Source organism: Haliotis rubra, unplaced genomic scaffold, assembly GCF_003918875.1.
Source record: "Haliotis rubra isolate DU_JTF1 unplaced genomic scaffold, ASM391887v1 Scf34, whole genome shotgun sequence".
NCBI classification, from domain to species: domain Eukaryota; kingdom Metazoa; phylum Mollusca; class Gastropoda; order Lepetellida; family Haliotidae; genus Haliotis; species Haliotis rubra.
In genome coordinates this window covers 1,329,753-1,353,573 of record NW_025767013.1, presented here as the reverse complement: position 1 = coordinate 1,353,573, position 23,821 = coordinate 1,329,753, and the positions used below count along the sequence as shown (strand labels likewise).

Genomic DNA, 23,821 nt, shown 5'->3' with positions numbered 1-23,821 from the left:
CAGACATTTATCACTATAGTGGAACTGCTGAGAATGGTCTTGGTTCAGACAAACAGAAAAATATCTGTTGATATCTGGATTCTGGATACTGGGATTCCCCAAGGGATAGCATCCTGCTTTGAGAACTGTGTCACCTTTGGTGACAGGCCAACTGTGCTCCCAAATCATCGAAACATACATGCAGCCTGTCTACTTGATCCAATTTAGTACCTTGTAATGACCAATGCCAACCCTTTGACCCCTCATGACATTGTAGTGCACAAACTGCCCAGTTGATATTAGAGAGAAATCCCTATTAGAGACCTATCTCCCTTCAGATCTTACTTCTACAACCAAGAAATCATTGTCGGTAGTGACCTTTACGTAACTACCAGCCTACACCAATGTCAGACTGGAAGCACCAGCTTCTCTGATACATCACATCAGTATTGATGTTAGCCTTAAACAAAGTATGCAGCTTGTTTGGGTTAGTCTGGCAGTTAAAAACTTAGTAAAAACATTAAACACTCCCAAACACATACCACTGAAGTGCACCTTGAATATTTAGGTGATTCCACAGATAAAGACGTTTAATGTCTGCCATCATGCACACTGGCTGTCAGGCTTGCTGGTGGATGAATGCTGCCACGTAACTGGTAATGTAGGTGAGTGAGTGAGTCTGTGGGTCTGTGGGTGAGTGAGTTTTGTTTTACGCCACACTCAGCAATATTTCAGCTATATGGTAGTGGTCTGTAAATAATCGAGTCTGGACCAGACAATCCAGTGATCAACAGCATGAGCATCGATACAGCAAGGACATCGATTGGGATACTATGACATGTTTCAATACGATCCCGTTAGTCGCCTCTTATGACAAGCATGGATAATGAAGATCAATTCTAACCCGGATCTCTATAATTAATCAACTGCGAGTGAGTGGATAATTATCTGCATATACAAGTCTGTGGTTAATCAAGATAAGAACAGCCAAACCAATGACTGAAAACATGAGCACCAATCAATACCACTCAGGTGCTGGTGAGGTGAAATGTGGTCTAATGTCACATTCAAGATAATGGTGCTTTTACCGTTACACCTGCACATGCATGTTCACTCTTGTACCACTTCAGACTGAAGTTGGTTTCATGGTGCTATCCCACTAACATATGATGCAGTTTTAACATGGATATCCTATTGAGACAGAAAATACGGACTTCGAGCCGACGAGCCCTTGTTTTATCTCCTTTTTTCCTGACAGACAGGTAAAATTAAGTATTTTAACATCTATTCTGATGATACAGCCTAGAATGTGACCAATGAGCTTCGTTTAACACTGCCTTAAACAGTACTTCAGCTATATCTCATCAGTCAGCCTAACTTGGAATTAAAGCCCAAAGGAATGTTGATCTCAGACATTTACCACTTTCCCAGATAGCATTCGGACGTTGGCCCAACGTTGGCAATGTTGGCAAAACCATTGCCAACATTGGGCCAACGTCTGGATGCTATCTGGGTTGGTGGAACTGGTGAGAATGGTCATGGTACAAACATAAAATTATCTGTGAAAATTTGGGATTCAGGATACTATGATTGCCCAAGGGACTCCATCCTGCATTGAGAACTGTGTCGCCTTTGGTGACTGGGCACCCATGATCCCAAATCATGCAGCCTGTCTACCTGATCCAATTTAGTACCTTCTGATGACCAATGTCCCCGTCATGACCTTGGAGTGACCCACTGGCCAGTAGCCTTCCTTAACAGCATTAGAGAGAAATGTCAAGAGTCAATTGCTTGATATCTACACACTACAGTCCTTCAGGCTGAAATACATCGTGCATCAAACCATGAATCTTTAATTTCTAATCACATAATGGCATTAATTGAATTATCACAATCTGACAGGAATCATTTTCATGTATGTACTACATAGGTAGAGCAAGGTGAAGGTCATATCCCAGTTGGAATTTCACTGTTAAAGTACACAAAAATTAACTCACTACAGCTAGTGATTGAGGGAGTTAGGTTAGCTCTATGTTGCCTTGAACAATATTCCTGGTTAATCAAAGTGTTTTGGAAAGCCAGTAACACCTCAGAATGGTAGGGTGAAATTCAGGTATGTCATTTTGCAAATTCCAGGTTCAAATGACAGAACACTTTGCACGAAAAGCTAAACAAGCAAAAATCTTGTATGTAAAGTCTATTCTATGAGAGATGCCACAGTGGCTTGGGAGCAATGTATTTGATTGGATTTGACTTGAGAATCAACAGGCAGTGACTTGGAACTTAAAACTAACAATGCAGAGACAAGAAGGTAAAATTGATCGAAATGCTTTTATAGAAATGTATTTTTTTCTCTCATGTGAGATTGCATCAGTATATTGCTCTTCCTACTTTAAACAGGTATATCAATAAAACTGTATGTGTTTTTCCTGTTTGTTGGCTTACCATGCATGGCAAGTACATATTATGGTGATTGTCAGATGTGTGAACTAAAACCTTCGGAATAAAAAGCCAATACTGTAACATTGATTGATTGAGTTTAGTTTTACGCTGCTTATAGTAATATTACAGCAATAATACGGTGAGAGACACCAGAAATGGGTTTCACATATTGTACCCATGTGGGGATTTGAACCCGGGTCTTTGGCATGACCAGTGAATGCTTTAACCACTTGGCTACCCCACTGCCTCAAAATTCTGCAACAACAACAAAACCAATACTGTCGTAGTGTGTGGTCCTGTGTGTAGAGCCAAGGTCACGAAATTACAGTCTGTTTGACTAGAAAGTGTCCCCATGAATTACTAAATAAATCAGTTTAGAAATGTAGTTATCGTCATCAGCACACAGCAGTTACCACGAAATTCCCATGCATCAGATGCACCTGTCTATTCCCATTGCTGCTGTGCTCCCCTCCATGCCAACTGTCAACAATCATGTTTATAATGATGATAGTTTGTTAAACAACATTTTCTGTGATGCATGACAATTTCTAATAGCTGAAAAGGTGTTTGGGTACAGGTTATTCCTGAACATCTTGCCTCGTAATATGTATTATATTAATTAACTACCTTTCTAAACTGATATACTTAGCAATTGATGGGGACACTTTCTAGTCAAACACACTGTAGTTGAAGTTAAAGAACATTGGTTGCAGACATTCCTTGGGTGACAGTATTTGGCAGATTGTCTCCTGAGAGTTTCTGGGACTTCAGTCTTCCTCCCAACAATGAAGCACACGTGACACATGTGGTCTCACCTTTGGCAAGGGAGTTTGTTCATTAATTGCCTCTGTCCACCCAGCAGTGAATGGGTACCCAGTGGGATAAGTCATATGACTGTTAACCTTCTAGCGCCTCACAGGCAGCTTGGGTTATCTGGGGTAATAATGCTTTAGCACAAGTGCGTGGAAACAGTTGCGTTACAAATAGCCATTATTATTATTACAATGAACTATCTAGAAATGGTATCAAAATCAGTAAATAAGGAAATGAAAATATCTATATCACCATGCATTCCTGACCAGAATGATGATCAATGTAATTCTCCATTTTGACTTATACCATATGTTAAAGTGTTTACGTGAACATTTGACATGCCTTTGCATGTGTTTGTGATGGGTTCCACAAGTATCACCTTGTATCATCTCTTACTAATAGAGATTCAAAAAAGCATACTTATGTTATGATTGAAACCATGCTTGGCTATCGGCAGAGATCTGTTTACATAGATATATACACAGAGTTTTGTTTTTCTATTAAATTAATCATGATAATGATAAATACAAATGATATCTATAAAATACATATTCACAGAAGAAATAAAGAAAAAGGTAAATGCATATATATTTTCACTTGAAGGAAATCTGTTTGGAAGTCAAACAAGTTTTCGACCCATTCTTAGCCCAATGGCATATATCATGTCTTCTGTATTGGTTTGTCATGACCTAACTGTTCTTTACTGGTTATTAGTATAGTCTGAATTTTACTGACAACACTCACTTACTCTTCACTGACTCACTTATGTTTCATTGATATTTTGCTTTCTGTAGGCCTTATTTTAGAATGATTTTTTAGGTAATGAAATTACCATTATAATTTCTCATTTTGAAAATTTGCGAAAGAAATTACACATTATTTGGGTTATCATACATTTATGGTCTAAATGTGAGTTTTGCATCTAACCACATTTTAACAATACATAGCCATATTGTGAAAGAAACAAACCTGAACTGATTTCATAAACCACATGAGAAATTCCCAACTCTTCAATAACCACCCTAAACTCAACTCCCAGTATACACATGGTAGCTGATTGGGTAAAGACAAAGCTTCGCAGTCTTACCTTTGCAGGTCATTCTGAACATGGAATAAACTTTGCCGACCTCCATGAAAAAACTGACACCTCCAGTGGAGTCATCTTGATATTGTCTCAGGGGATGAAATGCCCTACTCCATTTCTGTTCAGACAAGCCAAATGCCACCTTTAAGACCACAGAGATTGAAATTCAATAATCTCTAGAATAGGAAGAGTGAGTGAACTCCTAAATCACAATGAACTTTTTACAGAATCTGAGACACTGTGGGTTTTCGAGACACGTGAATGATGCCAGACAATTTCGATAGCTCTTTGGAATTCTATAGTTTGTCTCGATTTAAACACATTGGCAGTTAGGAGATTTTGAGTTTTGTTTCAGGACACAGTAGTAAGTATGGCATCAAGTAATTGAGTATCTCATCCCCGTTGATGGCACACAGGGCCTGGCTGTAGCATGCTGCAGGGAAACTAACTCACCATCGCCAGGCTCACCTCACAATTAAATCTCAGCTGCTTCCTGTGTAAGGAGGTGATCCAGAGACCTATCGCTATGACTGAATGGGGACTATGGGTAATGCGATGACATTTAGACGCTGATCATAAGATTGACAAAAACAGTTCCAGCAACTGTATAGAGACATGTCTTGATACCTTTTTTCAAATGTCCGAGAGTTTGATACATTTGCTGTGTACATATTGAGCTGAGTCTCAGGTGTAATCAAATCACTTCCAGACTTCTATTTCTTAGACATGATTGTGAAAAAACTCTTTTTAAAGGGACGTCTGTGTCATGACCTTCACCTTCTCTCACCATGGATGATACAGATGACGGTACTTATTCTATGACCCTGCATTGTGAGCACCAGTGTATACCTTGATGTTTACCCATGACCCTGCACAATATTCTCCAGCACCCACCCTGATGTTTAATCTATGACCCTGCACAATGAGCTCCAGCATCCAACCTTGTGTTTAATCCACAACCCTGCACAATGAGCTCCAGTACCCACCCTGATATTCATTCCACAACCCTACACAATGAGCTCCAGTACCCACCCTGATGTTTAATCTATGACCCTGCACAATGAGCTCCAGCATCCAACCTTGTGTTTAATCCACAACCCTGCACAATGAGCTCCAGTACCCACCCTGATATTCATTCCACAACCCTACACAATGAGCTCCAGTACCCACCCTGATGTTTATTACACAACCCTACACAATGAGCTCTAGTACCCATCCTGATGTTCATTCCACAACCCTACACAATGAGTTCCAGTACCCACCCTGATGTTTATTCCACAATCCTGCACAATGAGCTCCAGCACCCATCCTGATGTTTAATCCACAACCCTGCACAATGAGCTCAAGTACCCACCCTGATGTTTAATCCACAATCCTGCACAATGAGCTCCAGTACCCACCCTGATATTCATTCCACAACCCTACACAATGAGCTCCAGTACCCAACCTGATGTTTATTCCACAACCCTTCACAATGAGCTCAAGCACCTACCCTGATGTTCATTCCACAACCCTGCACAATGAGCTCCAGTACCCACCCTGATGTTTAATCCACAACCCTACACAATGAGCTCCAGTACCCACCCTGATGTTTATTCCATAACCCTGCACAATGAGCTCCAGTACCCACCCTGTGTTCATTCCACAACCCTGCACAATGAGCTCCAGCACCCACCCTGATGTTTAATCCACAACCCTACACAATGAGCTCCAGTACCCAACCTGATGTTTATTCCACAACCCTACACAATGAGCTCCAGTACCCACCCTGATGTTCATTCCACAACCCTGCACAATGAGCTCCAGTACCCACCCTGATGTTTAATCCATGACCCTGCACAATGAGCCCCAGCACCCATCCTGATGTTTAATCCACAATCCTGCACAATGAGCTCCAGTACCCACCCTGAAGTTTAATCCATGACCCTGCACAATGAGCTCCAGCACCCACCCTGATGTTTAATCCACAACCCTACACAATGAGCTCCAGTACCCACCCTGATGTTTATTCCACAACCCTACACAATGAGCTCCAGTACCCACCCTGATGTTCATTCCACAACCCTACACAATGAGCTCCAGTACCCACCCTGATGTTTAATCTATGACTCTGCACAGTCAGCCTCAGTACCCAACCCTGATGTTTAATCCATGTCCCTGCACAGTGAGCTCCAGTACCCACCCTGATGTTTAATCTATGACTCTGCACAGTCAGCCTCAGTACCCAACCTGATGTTTAATCCATGTCCCTGCACAGTGAGCTCCAGTACCCAACCTGATGTTTAATCCATGTCCCTGCACAGTGAGCTCCAGTACCCAACCTGATGTTTAATCCATGACCCTGCACAATAAGCTCCAGGACATACAATGGAGCTGAGGGATACCACTTCACGCATGTGAGTTCTTCTGCACCACTTAGCCACCATTGTGATTACCCATTGTCCACAAAGATGAATGGTCCAAGGTAATGGTGTCTGTAATTCTACAACATCATGAAACACATTATCTATCACAAACAATAAACTAGATATTTTGAATCCAGTATCATTTCACATTACACATAGATCCCAACATTAATGATTTCTCCACATTATTCCAAGGTGCTCTGTATTAATCTAAAACATCAATTCTTCTAAAATGTCAAACATTGTTTGACATTTTGGATTAATTCCTTGCAAAATACACCATCAAATATTTTGAAACAAAACATGAATTTGTCAGATGTTTTCATGGTATTGATAGTCATCATTAAAGACTGTAAAAGCGAAATGATAACAAATGCCAAAGGAAATTTCCTTCAATAACATCTCATTTTTGTTTAGAGACAGGAATGGCTTCCAACAGTGTTTCAAGGAACCCGAGTCCAATACTCACCACGAGCAACTCCCAAATGAGGACAATGGTTCAATATCACGCAAGGACAATGAGTTTGTCCCTTCAAAGCAACACAATCCTCAAATGATTCTCTCAAAATAAGAAACTGTTGATTCAGTACCTTTAAATACAGACTGATTATTGCCCAGTACGTCATTGAGCTGAAAAGCAACACTACTGAAGCACTTCAGTTATTTTCTAATGTAATGTGATTTGTACATGTGTGTGATTAAATCCAAATAATGTTGTTTGAAGCCCATATTTTTCTCCCCTTATTCTAACACATAAATATGTTTCTTGACAATTTGTTTCTTCTCAGTACACTACTTGAATAAAAACCCATGGCAACAATTCATTTAAGATCCAGATGTATAAATACTTGACTTTCAAAGAAACAAATAACATTCATTGGGTAGTGCCTTTCAGCTGTTTGGAAGCAGAAAAAACACTTCTTAAAAAGACAATGTTTGACAATTATTACAATCACTTACAATTACAGTGTCCACAAACATTCTTGGGTTGTTGTATTTTTTCCACATTTTTTTATTCACATCAGTTGGTAGAGTCATTTTATACAAAAATCATACACATTGACAGGTGACAGTTCTAGTTACAATCGTTTTATACAAAAGTCATACAATCAAGGTTGTATAATTGTGGATCGTCTAAGCTTGAGCAATTAGGTAAGTCGGTGCTATGGGTAATATTACTTGTTTGCTCATGGGTTCATTTGGTTTGTTTTCATAATAGCACCATATCATTCTGGGTAACCAAGAGGTAGAAACATTCATACATTATTATGGAAAAAACTCTTCTTAAAAAGACAATGTTTGACAATTATTACAATCACTTACAATTACAGTGGGTTGCTGTCATCATACTGATGGTAAAAAACTCTGATATTGTTAAAAACATAAACCAAAGCATTGTCTCATCCAGATTTTTTTATGTCAATTATGCAATATTGGAGTATGGCACAAAACAGCATTCTCTCACCACTCAAATTTTCACAAATTATCACATAAAAATGATTTTGGCGCAGAACGTGATCCACTCACTAACTCAAATTTTCTTTGCAGGAGTATCAGGATGAAGTACCGTTTTCTTCACACCACAAACATAATCACATATTTAGACAGAAAACAAATCCTCGGAAAACAGGACACATCTGCAATAACCTTCACCCAACTGCCGAATCTAACACTTTGATGTAACAAAGCATATAAACACAGCAAGAAGGGCCAGAGTCCTGGGCCTATTGTAGTGAGTCAGCAACTCAATTCAGGATGAAATAAACTTTGGGCCCTGACCTACAAATAAAGCAATCTTCTGGGATCAATTTATAAGTGAATTTCCTATATTACACACACACAACTTCTGCAGTTAGAACAGAATGTCTATTTTCCCGGAAATCAATCTGATGGATGGGCTTTGATGCTGACACACATCTACACTTCGATCAGTCGCTGGGAAATAAATTCTCAAGAATTAAAATTGAAGAAAGAACTGATCCTTTCACTGGAGCTCGGCTTCCTGATTAAGTGCTACCGCCGGTTTCAGATATATGTCTCTCCGACAAAACCAGTTGAGTCAGGTTGGCACCAGACCATGAACTACATTGCAATACTTGCGAAATAATAAGAACTGTTACATTTCCGACTGCCATAATACTCATGGTATAAAGTTCTTGGTCTGGGAGTCAGATTGCTAATCTGAGAATATTTCATGTCTCATTTCTTAAAATTGATCAGTCAATATATTGACAATGCATTGAAAGTTCATATTTTTCTGGGGCAACAGTTTGTGTAGCGTGTTTGATATTAAATTGCTCCTACTGGAATATTAAGGCTTTACGATTGTCACAGTAAACATTTCTTGCAAAGAACCTTGCTCAAAAACATTTTGATTTAGAGATAATAAAAAGAGTGATTGAGTGAGTATGGTTTTACGCTGCTTTTAGCAATATTCCAGCAATATCACAACACACCACACATGCCTAATACAGTTATAACGTTTAGCAAGTGAGTTGAGTTTTACGTCGCTTTTAGCAACATTCCAGCAATATCATGGCAGGGGACTCCGGAAATGGGCTTCACACATTGTACCCATGTGGGGAATCAAACCCAGGGCCTTCAGCGTGACAAGCCAATGCTTTAACCACTAGGCTACGAAATTTGGAGGATTCTAATAAGGGAGAGAAAGATTTAAGAATTCTGAATGTAAAACCATGTTGTGTTAGTTAGGCTTAAATTTTCTCAGAAACATAGAACTGTTGAAATTGTTTTGTAGTCAACTGAATATTATGAAATTTGTTTAGAAATATATTTCAGAAGCATGCAGTTTTGACATAGACATATACTTAGTCTCTGAATATATATAATTTTGAAAGAAACAAACAATTCCTTTTAAATTGAAGAGGGACCCCAGTGAGAAGGGAGTTCCTGAACCTGAGGAAATCTGGACTTGCTTCATGTAGGGCTTTAGCACTGCAGAGAGGGTCAGGCAAAAGGGAAAATAATATGGTTCAGGGACTGTGAGACAGACTAGGTTTGATAGCGTCACTTCAGTCTGTGGGTTAATGGTTTGACTAAAAAAAGTATTCCAGAAAATGTTCATTCATTCCAGCCTTTCTGGACCTCGCAGGATGGGAATCGGTGGGAATCTCTCAGCAAGTTCCATAGAAAAACAAAGCATCTGAACAATCCATTGTTGTAATTCAACGTCATTCTTAAATTCTATCATCAAAATCAGTATATTCTTTTCTCATAAACGATATCTAAACATTTTGATTTATTATGATCCATGCCTTTAATATATCACAATATTCAGTCAGACGGTTACAACAGTCCCTATAGTTCCAACCAAAACCATCTTTTAGATGGTGACTGAACTATCAATGAGGCAAAAAGTCAATTGCCTTCACATAATTTTTCAAATATGTCAGAGATCGACTTTTGCAGTAATCCTTCAGTCCACTTGCTACAGTATTGCCCTTTATTAAATGGAATCTACCCAGGTCACGTTTGTTTTGTCTGCCTGAACTGATATAATGTTTCATGATAGGAATATGAAATACAGACATCCTTCAAAACAAAATGAAACAAGGTCAAATTTCTGACATATTTCAGACAAAAGCAACTTTTCTTAATTTTGGAAAAGACACCACGCTAACAGAGGTCCACACACAGGTATGGGACTTGATATCCTCATTATACTTGCCAAGTTTCTTCACAATATATATCATAATTGCCTACACTTGTGACTGGCTTCATCCTAGCTGTTTTAGACACAAATGACTGTGGGATAGCCTAGTGGTTAAAGCGTTCGCTTGTCATGCCGAAGACCTTGGTTAGATTCCCCACTTCGATACAATGTGTGAAGCCCATTTCTGCTGTCCCCTGCTGTGATATTCCTTAAATATTGCTAAAAGCAGCATAAAGCCATACTCACTCACTCACTCACTGTAGACACGCAACTTGTGGTTTCTCTTACTGTTATTTTGATCCCCAAAACACCTATCCCATCTCTTATCATCAATGCCAATTTAATCGAGAAACAACGGTGATGCCATATTTGTAAACACTGCAAGAGGTCCTACCCATGTTTCTGTAAATGAAGATTGGCTCTATCTTGCTGAGAACCTTTCCCATTATATGATCAAAAACTGTACGTGAGAAACAACCTTTGTAGATCTAAGATGACTTTGTGAAATGGGGCTCTTAGTGAGATGATTATCATTAACTAAACTATTGATTTACTATGATTCTAATACAAGGATTTGTAAAACAGGTCCTGTTACATACAAAATAGGTATGTTTGTTCAAGAGTTGCTCAAGAAAAAAAATAATTACCTTCATACAAGAACATATGTTTCAATAGCAGGATAATGATTAAAGATGACAGTTTGAGAGCGACTGAGTTTTTACAAATGAGTTGATCTGCCATATCAATTCAGCGGTTTCTTTACAAACAGTTCATACATTCAACCATCCAAACACTGACCTAAATGGAGGAGCTGATGAAGAAAAGCTGCCCAAAATAACTTGATGGCCATATCCCCACAGCAGCATGTAAATGAACACTGTGATAAGTGTCCTCCTCATCCCAACAGCCGTTCTGACAGAACCTCTTCACAAACATAGTTTATGTTCTATGAACATCTCCACTGGTAAAATCATTTCTTTTACACATGTTTCCGCGAAAGTGATCTCATTTTTTTTTGAAGGATAAATGGCCTCCCTGCAAACACGGACAGTTTAATCAAAATCCTAATGACATAAAAAAATCAATTTGAGCATTTCTGAATGAACTTACAGCAAGAAAACATGGTATCAGAGAAATAAAGCCGAACTACAGTGTAAGTTGTATGGCATTAACAATGTTTTTCTTCAAATAGCCATACAAATAGAGTAATCAATGAGCTTTCTCCTCAACAGTCTCCTTAAATTGCTTGTGTTTGTGTATCTCCATCATTCAGTCATTGCTAATTCAAAGGAAGCATATTCCAAAAACTATTTGTTGCTTTCGCACATAAAACCAGCTTCTCCGTCTGTTCCAGATTAACGAGAAAAGTTTTCCTGAGCCCTTTCGGAAAACATTCATCTCAGACTGGTCTTGGACAGATGAAGGAGATTACATCTGAAGAATGATATGAAATAGGACAACGTTGCTGTTCAAACACTATCTCTTCAGTAAGCCATAGAGAAAAAAACTCCATTCCATTTTGATTCTGTATATATCTTTAGTCTTTGAAGTTCATCCATTGCAGTTTACTATGTTTACTTTTAAGTACAGTGGTTCCATACCAGCAGACATCCAGAAAACACCTTCATGGATTGGGTTCCAATCATTTTGGCATCTTCTACTTGTGGATCATATCAGCAAATACGCAAACAAACATGGTTTTGTATCCTTTGGAGCATCCATATAGGAAGGTTGGTGGGTGTAGATGTTTTGAAGTATGAACTTGTCAGTCTTTGATCTTTGGAAATGTCATACTCTATTAATTTATTGGAATGTTATCAAGGGAAAGCATTAACAGTAACAGAACAGAACCTTTGAAGTGAGACGGAATACTTTAGTCCTCCATTATGAAATGGGTGATATTGATGGTTCCGATATGTCTTTACATTAGATGGACAGACTGAGTATACAGGTAAATGTCACTTATTTCAAAATATGAAATAATGGATTTGGGAAAAAGCACTTCATTACTTTGAGCAGACAAAAGACAGTTCTTGGGACTCATATTTTAATAATGGCATGACTGATAATTACAAAACAAATACAGTAAAACCTTGTTTTTCTGAGGATTTTGTTTGTTTGCAGCATTTTTCCTGCTATATGAGAGCAGCATATATAAATAAACAATTCTGGACCAGACAATACAGTGACTTACATGAGCACAGATCTACCCATGCCAATCCACTCTCTTCCCACATAGGTTACTCAAGTCATATCTTCCCACGTAACCTCTGTTCTAATACAGCCCTTTCATGGTACAAGTGTTAAGGATTCATGATTGGTTGCAATCAGATTTAGTTGTGCAATCAGCAACATTGTTTCAAAAGTGATCATCCATATGCTTCAGGAAAACTAGAACTTCTTCCCCTGCGCGATACGCAAACGTTTCTTCTAGACAAAACTCAGTCATGTAATGGTGGATCAATGGCGTCTCCATCACCCTTGTGGACAACAGACAAGCTAGCCATCAAATGTCTTGTGTGTCACATCAACATAAGTCATCGACAGAGGAGGGATGTTTGTGGCCCCACTTCCTATTGCTAGTTTCTGATTTTCAGTTAAACATGAAATACCAAATCCAACCTTCGCATATTGATCAACTAACTTCATGGCGGCTGCCATATTGGATCCAAGTTGATGTAACACGTGTTCTGATTGGATAGAAAGAAGGGAGATAATTTGTGTTGCGATTTTTTTCGCCAGGGGATTTTACGAGAACCGGGAAATATGGCCCTATTAACACAGAGGTTACGTGGGAAGATATGACTTGAGTAACCTCTGTGGAAAGAGGATGATGCCAATCATGGGACTACAATAACATGCATCAACGAAGTCAGTGAGCCTGACCACCTGATCCTCTTTGTCACCTCTTACAACAAGCTTGGGTTTGCTGAAGACAAGTTCTAAGCCAGGGTGCCGTTGTACAAAACAACCTTAGCGCTAAGGCTACCTTAAGTCTATGTTAAGGTATGGGAGTTTACGGTCACCTTAGCGCTAAGATCGTTTTGTACAATGGCACCCTGATCTTTACAGGTTGTTCACCTGAGGAGATCCATTATCAAGGAATATTATGGTGTGTATAAAGTGATCATTGTGGGCCTGGAAATACACCTGATGGTACTGTGTGGTCAGACATGCAAACACCATAAACGTTCTACTATATAAACAGGACTGAATCAGTGAGTGGGGTTAAATGATGATCTGAACATAAAGTTTCTGTATCACTGCATGTCTGCTTCATGTCATATTATTATAATTTGCTAAGCTGTATTTAACAATTAACATGGCCATTATATGTGCATATACCACACACGGAAAAATGCATTAAAACATGCACAAATATCTGAGTATTTGTTCAAGCTGAACAAACTTCAGAGTCACAATGGAATCACCCTTGGAAAAATTCAGTTTCACTGGTTCCATGTAGTCCCATCAGTGCAATATAAGTAAGTGAAAAATAGTGGTGCCTGTGGTGTCATAGGTTTAATTGGTTCAGGTATCATATGCGTCAAGGTGTCACACACACACAAGAGCACATGGCCCCAGATTACAAAAATGGGACTCATGGGAAGGTAACTCTTCCCAAAGTCACTGGGTGGACAAAAAAGGCTTGTGGGAGCGGAATTGGATTAATCAGTTACTTTCTCTTCAATAGTAAGCACGACTTCCATGTGCATTATCTATTAAGCACAAAATTGATATTTAGTACCAAGGATAATATGTAAAACTTCATGACTGTGTCATGAATCACATGATGATGAAATAATGAAAAAAACTGCACTTAAAGGGGCAATCACTAAAGCAACAATATGACCTTAACCTATGACATATGGCATGTGTGTCTTAAAATAGTTTCTCAGAGCCATAAAGGCAACCAAACTACAATCCAATCCCCAAGATAAATGTTTCATAGTTCAATATAACAGCAACAGAAGCTATAAGCAATTTCCAACCAAACCAAACCTTTCCTTAATGGGACTGCTGTATAATTCTATGACTACAAGAATGGCAATGTGGGTTGCATCACTTACAAGCAATCGGACGTTATCCCACTATCAGGATGCTTTCCTTGCTGCATGCATTATTTATACAGATCATGGGCACTCCATCTTAACACAATACCATAATCTGATCAAAGCATGGCAACAATATTCTGTTACCCAAGAATTGGATTATTGGAGTTCCGCTTGCATCACTCACTGCGGCACTAAAAACACAACAGGAGCAACAAATGCCAAAGATTCCACATGACTGTAACATTTAAATATCAATTCGTCACCTATTTGACATGCAAAAACAAGGTGATTAATTACACCCACCATGTAAAAAATGTGTGCAATTTCAAAAGAAAATATGGTTCTATCAGCTTGTCATTTATGAAGTCATCCATATCTCAGAAACATTCCACTCCTAAAAGGTTTTAGTCTGAACTGTCTCCTGTGACCTGAACAATTACATTACAGTGTTTGTCATCTTAACCATTCCATTCCATATGATTGCTGAGCCATTTGTCAAATACACTGATGTAACGGAATCAAAGGACCAGACTCATCGGGGGACTTCACAAATCTAGCACAACTCTGGCGATGCAAATTTCTGGAAATTGACCCATGTTAGACAACGCATCAACAAATTTCATAATGGGAAAAGCCCATAGTTTATAATTCATTACATGATTCCGTTATCGCAGATATGTGAAACAGTGAAAGAGTGAAGGAAATTATCCAAGACTGCAGATAAGGAATGCAAACATGTCATTCTATCTCCATTGGAGGGATAGGTGCTGATATGGGATACATTATATCCTGAAACATCTGTACATATTGGATCAAATAACCTTTATCAGGAATACTCTTGGTACCCCTTATTCACTCTGGCCATTAAATGATGTCAATATATGTCCATTACCATGAGACTCTTCACCAAATAGACACGTCTAGAGAAGTGACACCTGTTATCTTACAGTTGAATGGCTGGAGGGACATGTACTTTACTCCAGTCAGTGGGTGGTTGTTTGAGTGGGTGGTTGTTTGTGTGGGTGGTTGTTTTAGTGGATGGTTGTTTGAGTGGGTGGTTGGTTGTTTGATGGGTGGGTGAGTATTTTGATTGATTGGGTTGTTGTTCTGAGGAGTGGTTGAAGGGAGGATGGGTGCTTGGTCCAAAGGGATGGTTGGGTTGTTGGTTGAAAGGATGTTTGGTTGGTTGGTCCAAGAGATGATTGGGATGGTAGGGATGATTGGGTTGGTTGGTTGAAGGTGTGATTTGGTAGTTGGTTGAAGGGGTGTTTGGGTGGTTGGTCCAAGAGATGATTGGGATGGTAGGGATGATTGGGTTGGTTGGTTGAAGGTGTGATTTGGTAGTTGGTTGAAGGGGTGTTTGGGTGGTTGGTCCAAGAGATGATTGGGATGGTAGGGATGATTTGGTTGGTTGGTTGAAGGTGTGATTTGGTAGTTGGTTGAAGGGTGTTTGGGTGGTTGGTCCAAGAGATGATTGGGATGGTAGGGATGATTTGGTTGGTTGGTTGAAGGTGTGATTTGGTAGTTGGTTGAAGGGGTGTTTGGGTGGTTGGTCCAAGAGATGATTGGGATGGTAGGGATGATTGGGTTGGTTGGTTGAAGGTGTGATTTGGTAGTTGGTTGAAGGGGTGTTTGGGTGGTTGGTCCAAGAGATGATTGGGATGGTAGGGATGATTGGGTTGGTTGGTTGAAGGTGTGATTTGGTAGTTGGTTGAAGGGTGTTTGGGTGGTTGGTCCAAGAGATGATTGGGATGGTAGGGATGATTGGGTTGGTTGGTTGAAGGTGTGATTTGGTAGTTGGTTGAAGGGGTGTTTGGTTGGTTGAAGAGATGATTGGGATGGTAGGGATGATTGGGTTGGTTGGTTGAAGGTGTGATTTGGTAGTTGGTTGAAGGGTGTTTGGGTGGTTGGTCCAAGAGATGATTGGGATGGTAGGGATGATTGGGTTGGTTGGTTGAAGGTGTGATTTGGTAGTTGGTTGAAGGGGTGTTTGGGTGGTTGGTCCAAGAGATGATTGGGATGGTAGGGATGGTAGGGATTGATTGGTTAGTTGGTTGGTTGGTGTGATTTGGTAGTTGGTTGAAGGGTTGTTTGGGTGGTTGGTCCAAGAGATGATTGGGATGGTAGGGATGATTGGGTTGGTTGGCTGAAGGTGTGATTTGGTAGTTGGTTGAAGGAGTGTTTGGGTGGTTGGTCCAAGAGATTATTGGGATGGTAGGGATGATTGGGTTGGTTGGCTGAAGTTTCACAAAACAATCTTTGTGTAATACAGACATGTGACAGTCCTAGCACTAAGAACGCTTCACAAAACCAGGCCCTGTGTTGTCATGTGTTTCTGAGAGAGTAGATGCCGAGAGATGGTGACTGCCACATCACTTACATACCAATTCTAGACTATGCCTACCACTCAACATTGTCACTGACATAATTACTGACAAACAGCTATGAGACAGGTCTGTAAAACTGTTTGGATGAGGGACAGTCAGTATTGTCTGCAGTCCTAGTTAGCTGTGTCATGGTGACATATATTCCCAGGGTCACACAGAACATATTGTGTTCTACTGTCTGTAGAGCAGATGTTCCTTGTGACTATTGATACATCAATAGCTAATTCTCATGAATCAGTTTACATGTGTCATCTAATGTCAGCCAGTCTTTCATGTTGATGTTCCTATTACAATATTTTAACAATTTGGTTTAAGATTTGTTTTACAATAGATATACATTTTAAAACAGTAATTGTTGCAAAGATAGAATATGATGAAGAGAGTTTTATTGATGTCAACATCTTTAATATGAGGAGCACAACATTTTGGTGTATAACCTTACTACATTCATCTGTTGAATGAAGGAGTGGGGATATGCCACAAAACATTGTGTATCACTTCTGAAGGTACAGTTACAGAATACCTACCAGCCATATTGTTTAGTGTCATGTGCACTTCTATTATAGGAAAGCACAAGCTATAAAATTAGAGCATCAAAATAAAAAATAACCATAAAATTCTGATTATTTGGGATGACTTCCGGTTAGTTAAACTAACCAACGATTTTGAAATATATGTGCAGGTTTGAAAAATCTGACCTACGGAATTCTGGAAGTTGGAGCCGAATGAGTGTGGGAAAGCAACCCAACCCAACCCAACCCTAACCCTAACCCTAAACCCAACCCAACCCAACCCAACCCTAACTCTAACCCTAACAATATTCATTAAACTAACCCTAAAGAAGATAGTAACGGGTATCCAAGGGCTAAAAAACGTCAGTACACTAAGATAACAAAGTACTAAAAACTCGAGTCAAGTTGCGCACATTTAATGCACAGTTCTAAAGTTTTCAAAGATGGCAGAAGGTATCCGGTATTCTGCAATCTTTCCCTTCTGAATGCCATTCAAAGACCTGAAAAATTGAATATGTTGGATTAAAAGTCTTTATCATCCAAAACAGTGTTCCACAGGAGATACCACTTGTGTGAGATCAAACGATATCTCCTTAGAGATGTAATTTTGACAGTAGATTTTGTTCAATACCCTAACAATGCTATGATGTCATGAACTTGATGACGTCACAACGCTATGACATCGGTGCACTGCAAGTCTAATGGCAGTACTGTGTTCAGAGATGTACATTTTTCATTGAAAACTAACGAAGAATGATTTTTGATGATAAATAGAATCTCACCCTCGTGTCTCCTGATATCAAATATATCAACCACTCGTTGATAAAAGTAAAAATATCAACTCGCGGTGATATATTTGATATCAAAAGTCACTTGGGTGAGATTCTCTATATATTCTGGGATTCTGACTGTTGCTATTGCATGCCACACAACAAACCACCAAGTCAGACATATCATTACCCATCTCCATTCCCCCTACATCATATTCAGTCAGCAGCTGGTAATCAGGGGAATATATATTTCACATACAAAACAAGATGTCACCATAGATATATGTAAATACTAATACATCTACATATCTATGTCAGTCGGTAATGAATTTGACAGAAGCCATTTTGTCCTTGAATCAGTACATAATCACATGATCATGATGCAGACACTTCCTTCATGGTTGGAACGTCTCTGGGATGAGAAATCTTGTAGACCCTGTGCTACTGTGTCATCTAGTGAGCATGTGTTTTACAGCACATTTGACATTGTTTTACAAATATTGTAAAAAATTCAGAATGAACTTTCAAACATACAATACAAATCAATCATTGCATAAGACAAGTGTCTCTGTGGCTACCAACACCACTCTAGTGTGGCATGGTTGGTTGTTTGGTGTGTTGTGTAACACCGCAGTCGCCAATATTCCTGCAATATGGCAGTAGTCTGTAAATAATTGAGTCTGGACCAGACAATCCAGTGATCAACAGCATGAGCATCTATCTGTGCAATTGGGATACGATGACATGTGTCAACCAAGTCAGCAAGCCTGACCACCCAATCCCATTAGTGGCTTCTTACAACAAGCATGGGTTACTGAAGATCATTTATAACCGGATCTTCATGGGTACCGAGGCAGGGTCATTTTGTGATCTTGAAATGTGAAATAACAAACCTGAGGATATCTAGTGGCTGCCAAGGTCTAATGGATCCTGCTGTCTCATAACCCAGATTCTAAATGAGTAACCATTTAGTGTTATCACAACTTTAAAGTGGTTATCAATGCTTAAAGGTCAAAATGGCATCAACAATTAACATGGCTATTTAATGTCCACTGCCTATCATACCACACATGGACAAATGCATTAAAACATGCACAAATGTCAGAGTTCTTGTCTAGAAAAGGATCTTCTACCTGGGCAAACTTCAGAGACACAATGAAGAGAGAGTCTTACTTGGAATGTTTTAGATTCATTGGTTCCATTATTCCCAACCCTGCTTGCTATAAGAGGCGGCTAACGACATCAAATGGTCAGACACGCTGATATGTCATCATATGACAACTGCATTAATTGATGTTCATGCTGTTGATCACTGAATTGTCTGATCCCAACTTAATTATTTACAGACAGACACCATATAGCAGTGTATGAAATAAGGCCCGTCCGACCGCCCGAGACAGTCTAGATTTCTGACGGACGGTCCAAATTTACAGCTAGCAAATTTTATATGTTCCATACATAATTCACCATATTTGGTCTGGTTAAATCCATTTGGGGCTGACTTGTTCTCGTCACTATATGGCTGGAGTAATGCCGATGTGACGTAAAGCCCAACTCAACTCAACTTTGGGCTGGTAACATTTTGAAGTTACCGGCCCTGATGTCTGGCTGGACTTTTGGCCTATTTTATACATTGCATATAGCTGGAATACTGGTGCGACGGTAGACAACAAACAAACAAAGCAAACAAATCAATAAAACCAATAGTTTCCAATGAGATGTTTAAGATAAATCAAACATTTAGAAATGTGCAACATGTGTCATTTTTCCATGCTGGCAACAACATAAATGAGGTGAATTTAAGGTTCATACAGAAAATTAAATTATCCTGTGATGTTAACATGCAAACTTTTTAAATCCTTGCAGCTGTTTGAAGTTTTAATCAGTTCCATTTCTTAAAAAATATTTGTGTATCAAATTACAATTGTTGTACATGGTTGTACATTTTTGCGTCGCTGTTGAAAATCTATACTTCTAATTACAATCTCATCATCAACAAGTTTCTTATGACTTGAAGATTGCAAAGTCCTTTGTTCACGTTCTTACATAAAGATGGTAAAAATGACATTCAACCAAAATTAGACACAGATGATTTCCCTGACGTGGAAATTAACTAACCCCAAGATATTCCTGAAAGGCTAATTTTTACTAACTTTATTAATTCTTTACTTGACGTGAAGACATGGACAGTTAAGAAATCTCACAGGACTAATAAAACATCCATAAACAAATATTCGTAATTTTCACACAGCATTCGTAATGTTTTATATAATTTAATATGTTTTATTGACAAGCTGGCAAGACTGATGACAACTTCCAGTTCAATGAACCCTGCAACAATTAAATGATGAGTGAGTTTAGTTTTATACTGCACTCAGCAATATTCCAGCTATATAATGGCGGTCTGTAAATAATCGAGTCTATACCAGACAATCCAGGGATCAACATCATGAACATCGATCTACATAACTGGGATACGATGACATTTGTCAACCCAGTCAGCGAGCCTGACCGCCCGATCCTGACAAGCATGGGTTACTGAAGATCAGTTCTAACCCGGACCTTCACGGGTCTACAATTAAATGAAAACATGTATGTGAAATGCAGCCAAACAACAAAACATCTTGTGCATATGTTTTCAAAAGATCAGTTAATCTTTATTATTATCCAAGATATACTGAACAAAACAATCTAAATTTGTTTGTAGTGAAGACTGGATACATAATTTTATATAAATACCAAACCAGGTTTTAAGTTCAGAATATGTTTTCATGAATTTCACAATTTTGTCATAACACTGAATACATAGATATTTTGTCTTGAAAAAACAGTGTGGTTGTATGATTTGAGATATGAGATATACATCTACAAATAATTCCAGACTTCTTTTGGTCATTGGCAACAATATTTATATAAGGTAACACAAACAGACTTTGAGTTGGTTTTAACTGTAGTTTATTATATATATTTTGAATTACACATACAAATGTGAAGGATATATATCAGTTTGTTATATCCTTTAGTATGTTACGAGGATGAGGGACCTTGTATTTTCCTAGAAACAAGAAACATTAAGTTGCAATCAAGAAATAGTCAGATCATGCAACATTATGAGTTTGTGAGTGAGTGAGTGGGTTTGGTTTTATGCTGCTTTTTAGCAATATTCCAGCAATATCACAGCGGGGGACACCAGAAATGGGCTTCACACATTGTATCCATGTGGGGAATTGAACGCTTTAACCACTAGGCTACCCCACATTATGAAAATACATTACAGAACATGGATAAATGATACGACTTGCTGGTTTGTTTAATGTTTAAAGCCATAATCAGAAATATTCCATCTATCTGACGGCAGTCTGTAAATAATTCAGTGTGGACTAGACAAGCAAGTGATTGACAGCATGAGCTGATCTATGCAAATGGGATACAATAAGCATCAACCAAGTCAGTAGCCATGAACACATGATCCCGTTAGACCAATTCTAACCCACAACAAATGATACGAATCCTTGTCTTAGCAAATCCTAATGCTGAGACCCTTTGCAACATGATAAACCAGCTGGGTCCTTAGAGACAAAACTCCTTGAAGGATGCTGATTAAGTGATGTTTAGGTTTTTTATCAAGGTGGTTACCAGGAGGTTGTTAGCAATTCTTCTAGTTTGCCGACACACAATGTCTGCAACCAATGTCTGGAACCCTGGTGGGGTCTACAAAAACACTTTGGAGATACAAGTTCCTGAGAATATTCTGACAGATTTAAAGCTTCCATTGATAAAGACGAGATTTGTAGTGTAGTGAAGATTGGAGGACCTGTGTTCTGAGTTAGGTATGCTATGACAATAGAATGTGTCTGGAGCAGGAAATACAGGATTCTAATGAGAACATATGGACAGTCGCAATCTGCTGCAGCCAACACTGGTAATTTCTGCTTAACCCCCAAAGATTGAAACATAAAAAGTCAAAGCAATCCTGATGCAAATTGGTCTCTTCCTCTAGTGAGTCATGTATTCCAATCTCTGAAAATGAGACATTTCAAAGGATATCATTCCTGGACCAGTTCAGGGTTTCTTCATCAAGCATTCACTGAAGAATTACTGAACAAAAAATTGATCATCTCCATTGTGTTTCCTGAACTTGCAGATGTGAAGAATCTTTGAATACTGAAATGGAATCTGGATTTTGGGGGAATCAACAGGTTTCTGTATTATGACAATACTGATAGTCAAAGGTAATGCAACATGTATAGCTTATCTATTTAGGAAAACTGCTTCTTAGAAAGAAAGAACAGGTTTTACATACACAATGCAAAATATACAAAATCAGCCAGACACATTCAAAACAAAGATCATCAAGAAGTTATTTAGTCCATCATACCATTGACACAAGAAGTATGTTTTAATCAGTTGGATCGCTAAAGATGTTTTTATCTTTAATACTACTCAGACAAATTATCATTCAGTCTGCATGCACAGCCTTCAGTTGACATTTAATTTGAAAACATAACTGACAAAATTTGTTTCATTATCATAAGAAATTTCTTCAAAAAGCAAGTCCATTTTACAATTCCGACTACATTATATTATTGAAAAAATCAGGGTCAGAGAATATCAGTCTTGATTATATTGGAATCCATTGGAAAGGCAAAACAGCAATGAAAGTTATACAAAGCATGCAAATATGATGATGTGATCAAATAGTTATGATATTTTCTATACACACCAGGGCCTAGATTTTTTAAACTCTCTAAGCGCTAAGATAGTCGTAAGTTAATGTTAATGTATGGCACTTACGACTGTCTAAGATAGCTTCGAAAATCTAGGCCCTTTTTCAATCTAGGCAACAGTGTAATTGTCAATTTCAGTAGAGTCTTGAGGTTATTCAACATACCTGCCACCCTACAAAGTGCATTGTTAACATAATCAGTTGGTTTCCATATGTTTACTTTAGATTTGTCATATATGATAATGTTGATGGTTCTGATAATGTGAAACACTGACAGTCTCTTAACAAGACTTATACAACCAATATTGAACATGAATGTTATGGATAACAACTTATTTTATGTGCTGTCTGCGCTCTGGTGTATTGACTTCAACGCAAACTGCTTGTCAGTGTCGTATTTATTCAGTCCTTAGATTGAAATTACACTGATCGCTTATATATAGTAAAAAGCTGTAAACAAAACAAAGGCCTGAATTACAATGGAGTTCCATAAATCCTATGTCCTATTTCAAAGTAACTGTACCTTATAACATGAAGCAGATAGGATAATATACAAAATAAGACTACAGTAATTGATACAGGTTGAAAGGTGAAATATATCCTAATTACAAACCTTTTACAATAGCATAAGTTGACGAAGTTCAAAGGGTTTCTTACATCAAACTTATCTCAATTTTAGGCTAGGTAAAACATACACACAAATTTACTACATGTATCTTTCCTGACAGATACACTTTACAGAGTGAAAATAAACAAATTCAAATTAAATGTACGGAAATTAATGCAATCGAGCCTATATGTAGATAAAGCATGTGACCAAAACCTGTGCTATTTTACCGATAGATGAAATCACTTTAATTTACACTAAATTTGCCCTAACAGGTACATAAAAGTAGAATAACAATACTCTAGACGTAAGAAATGAAGAGTACTTACATCTTAGTTGTCCTATATGTTCCGATGCAATCGGATGAC

General features: G+C 38.5%; 1 long non-coding RNA gene across 1 annotated transcript; it reads left to right on the top strand.

The window, feature by feature from the left end:
• Positions 1–1,336: 1,336 nt before the first annotated feature.
• On the top strand, positions 1,337–19,560 carry LOC124284626. Its single transcript, XR_006900601.1, has 3 exons — positions 1,337–1,346; positions 3,299–3,306; positions 19,485–19,560. It is a non-coding gene; the product is annotated as an uncharacterized LOC124284626 (long non-coding RNA).
• Positions 19,561–23,821: the final 4,261 nt, after the last annotated feature.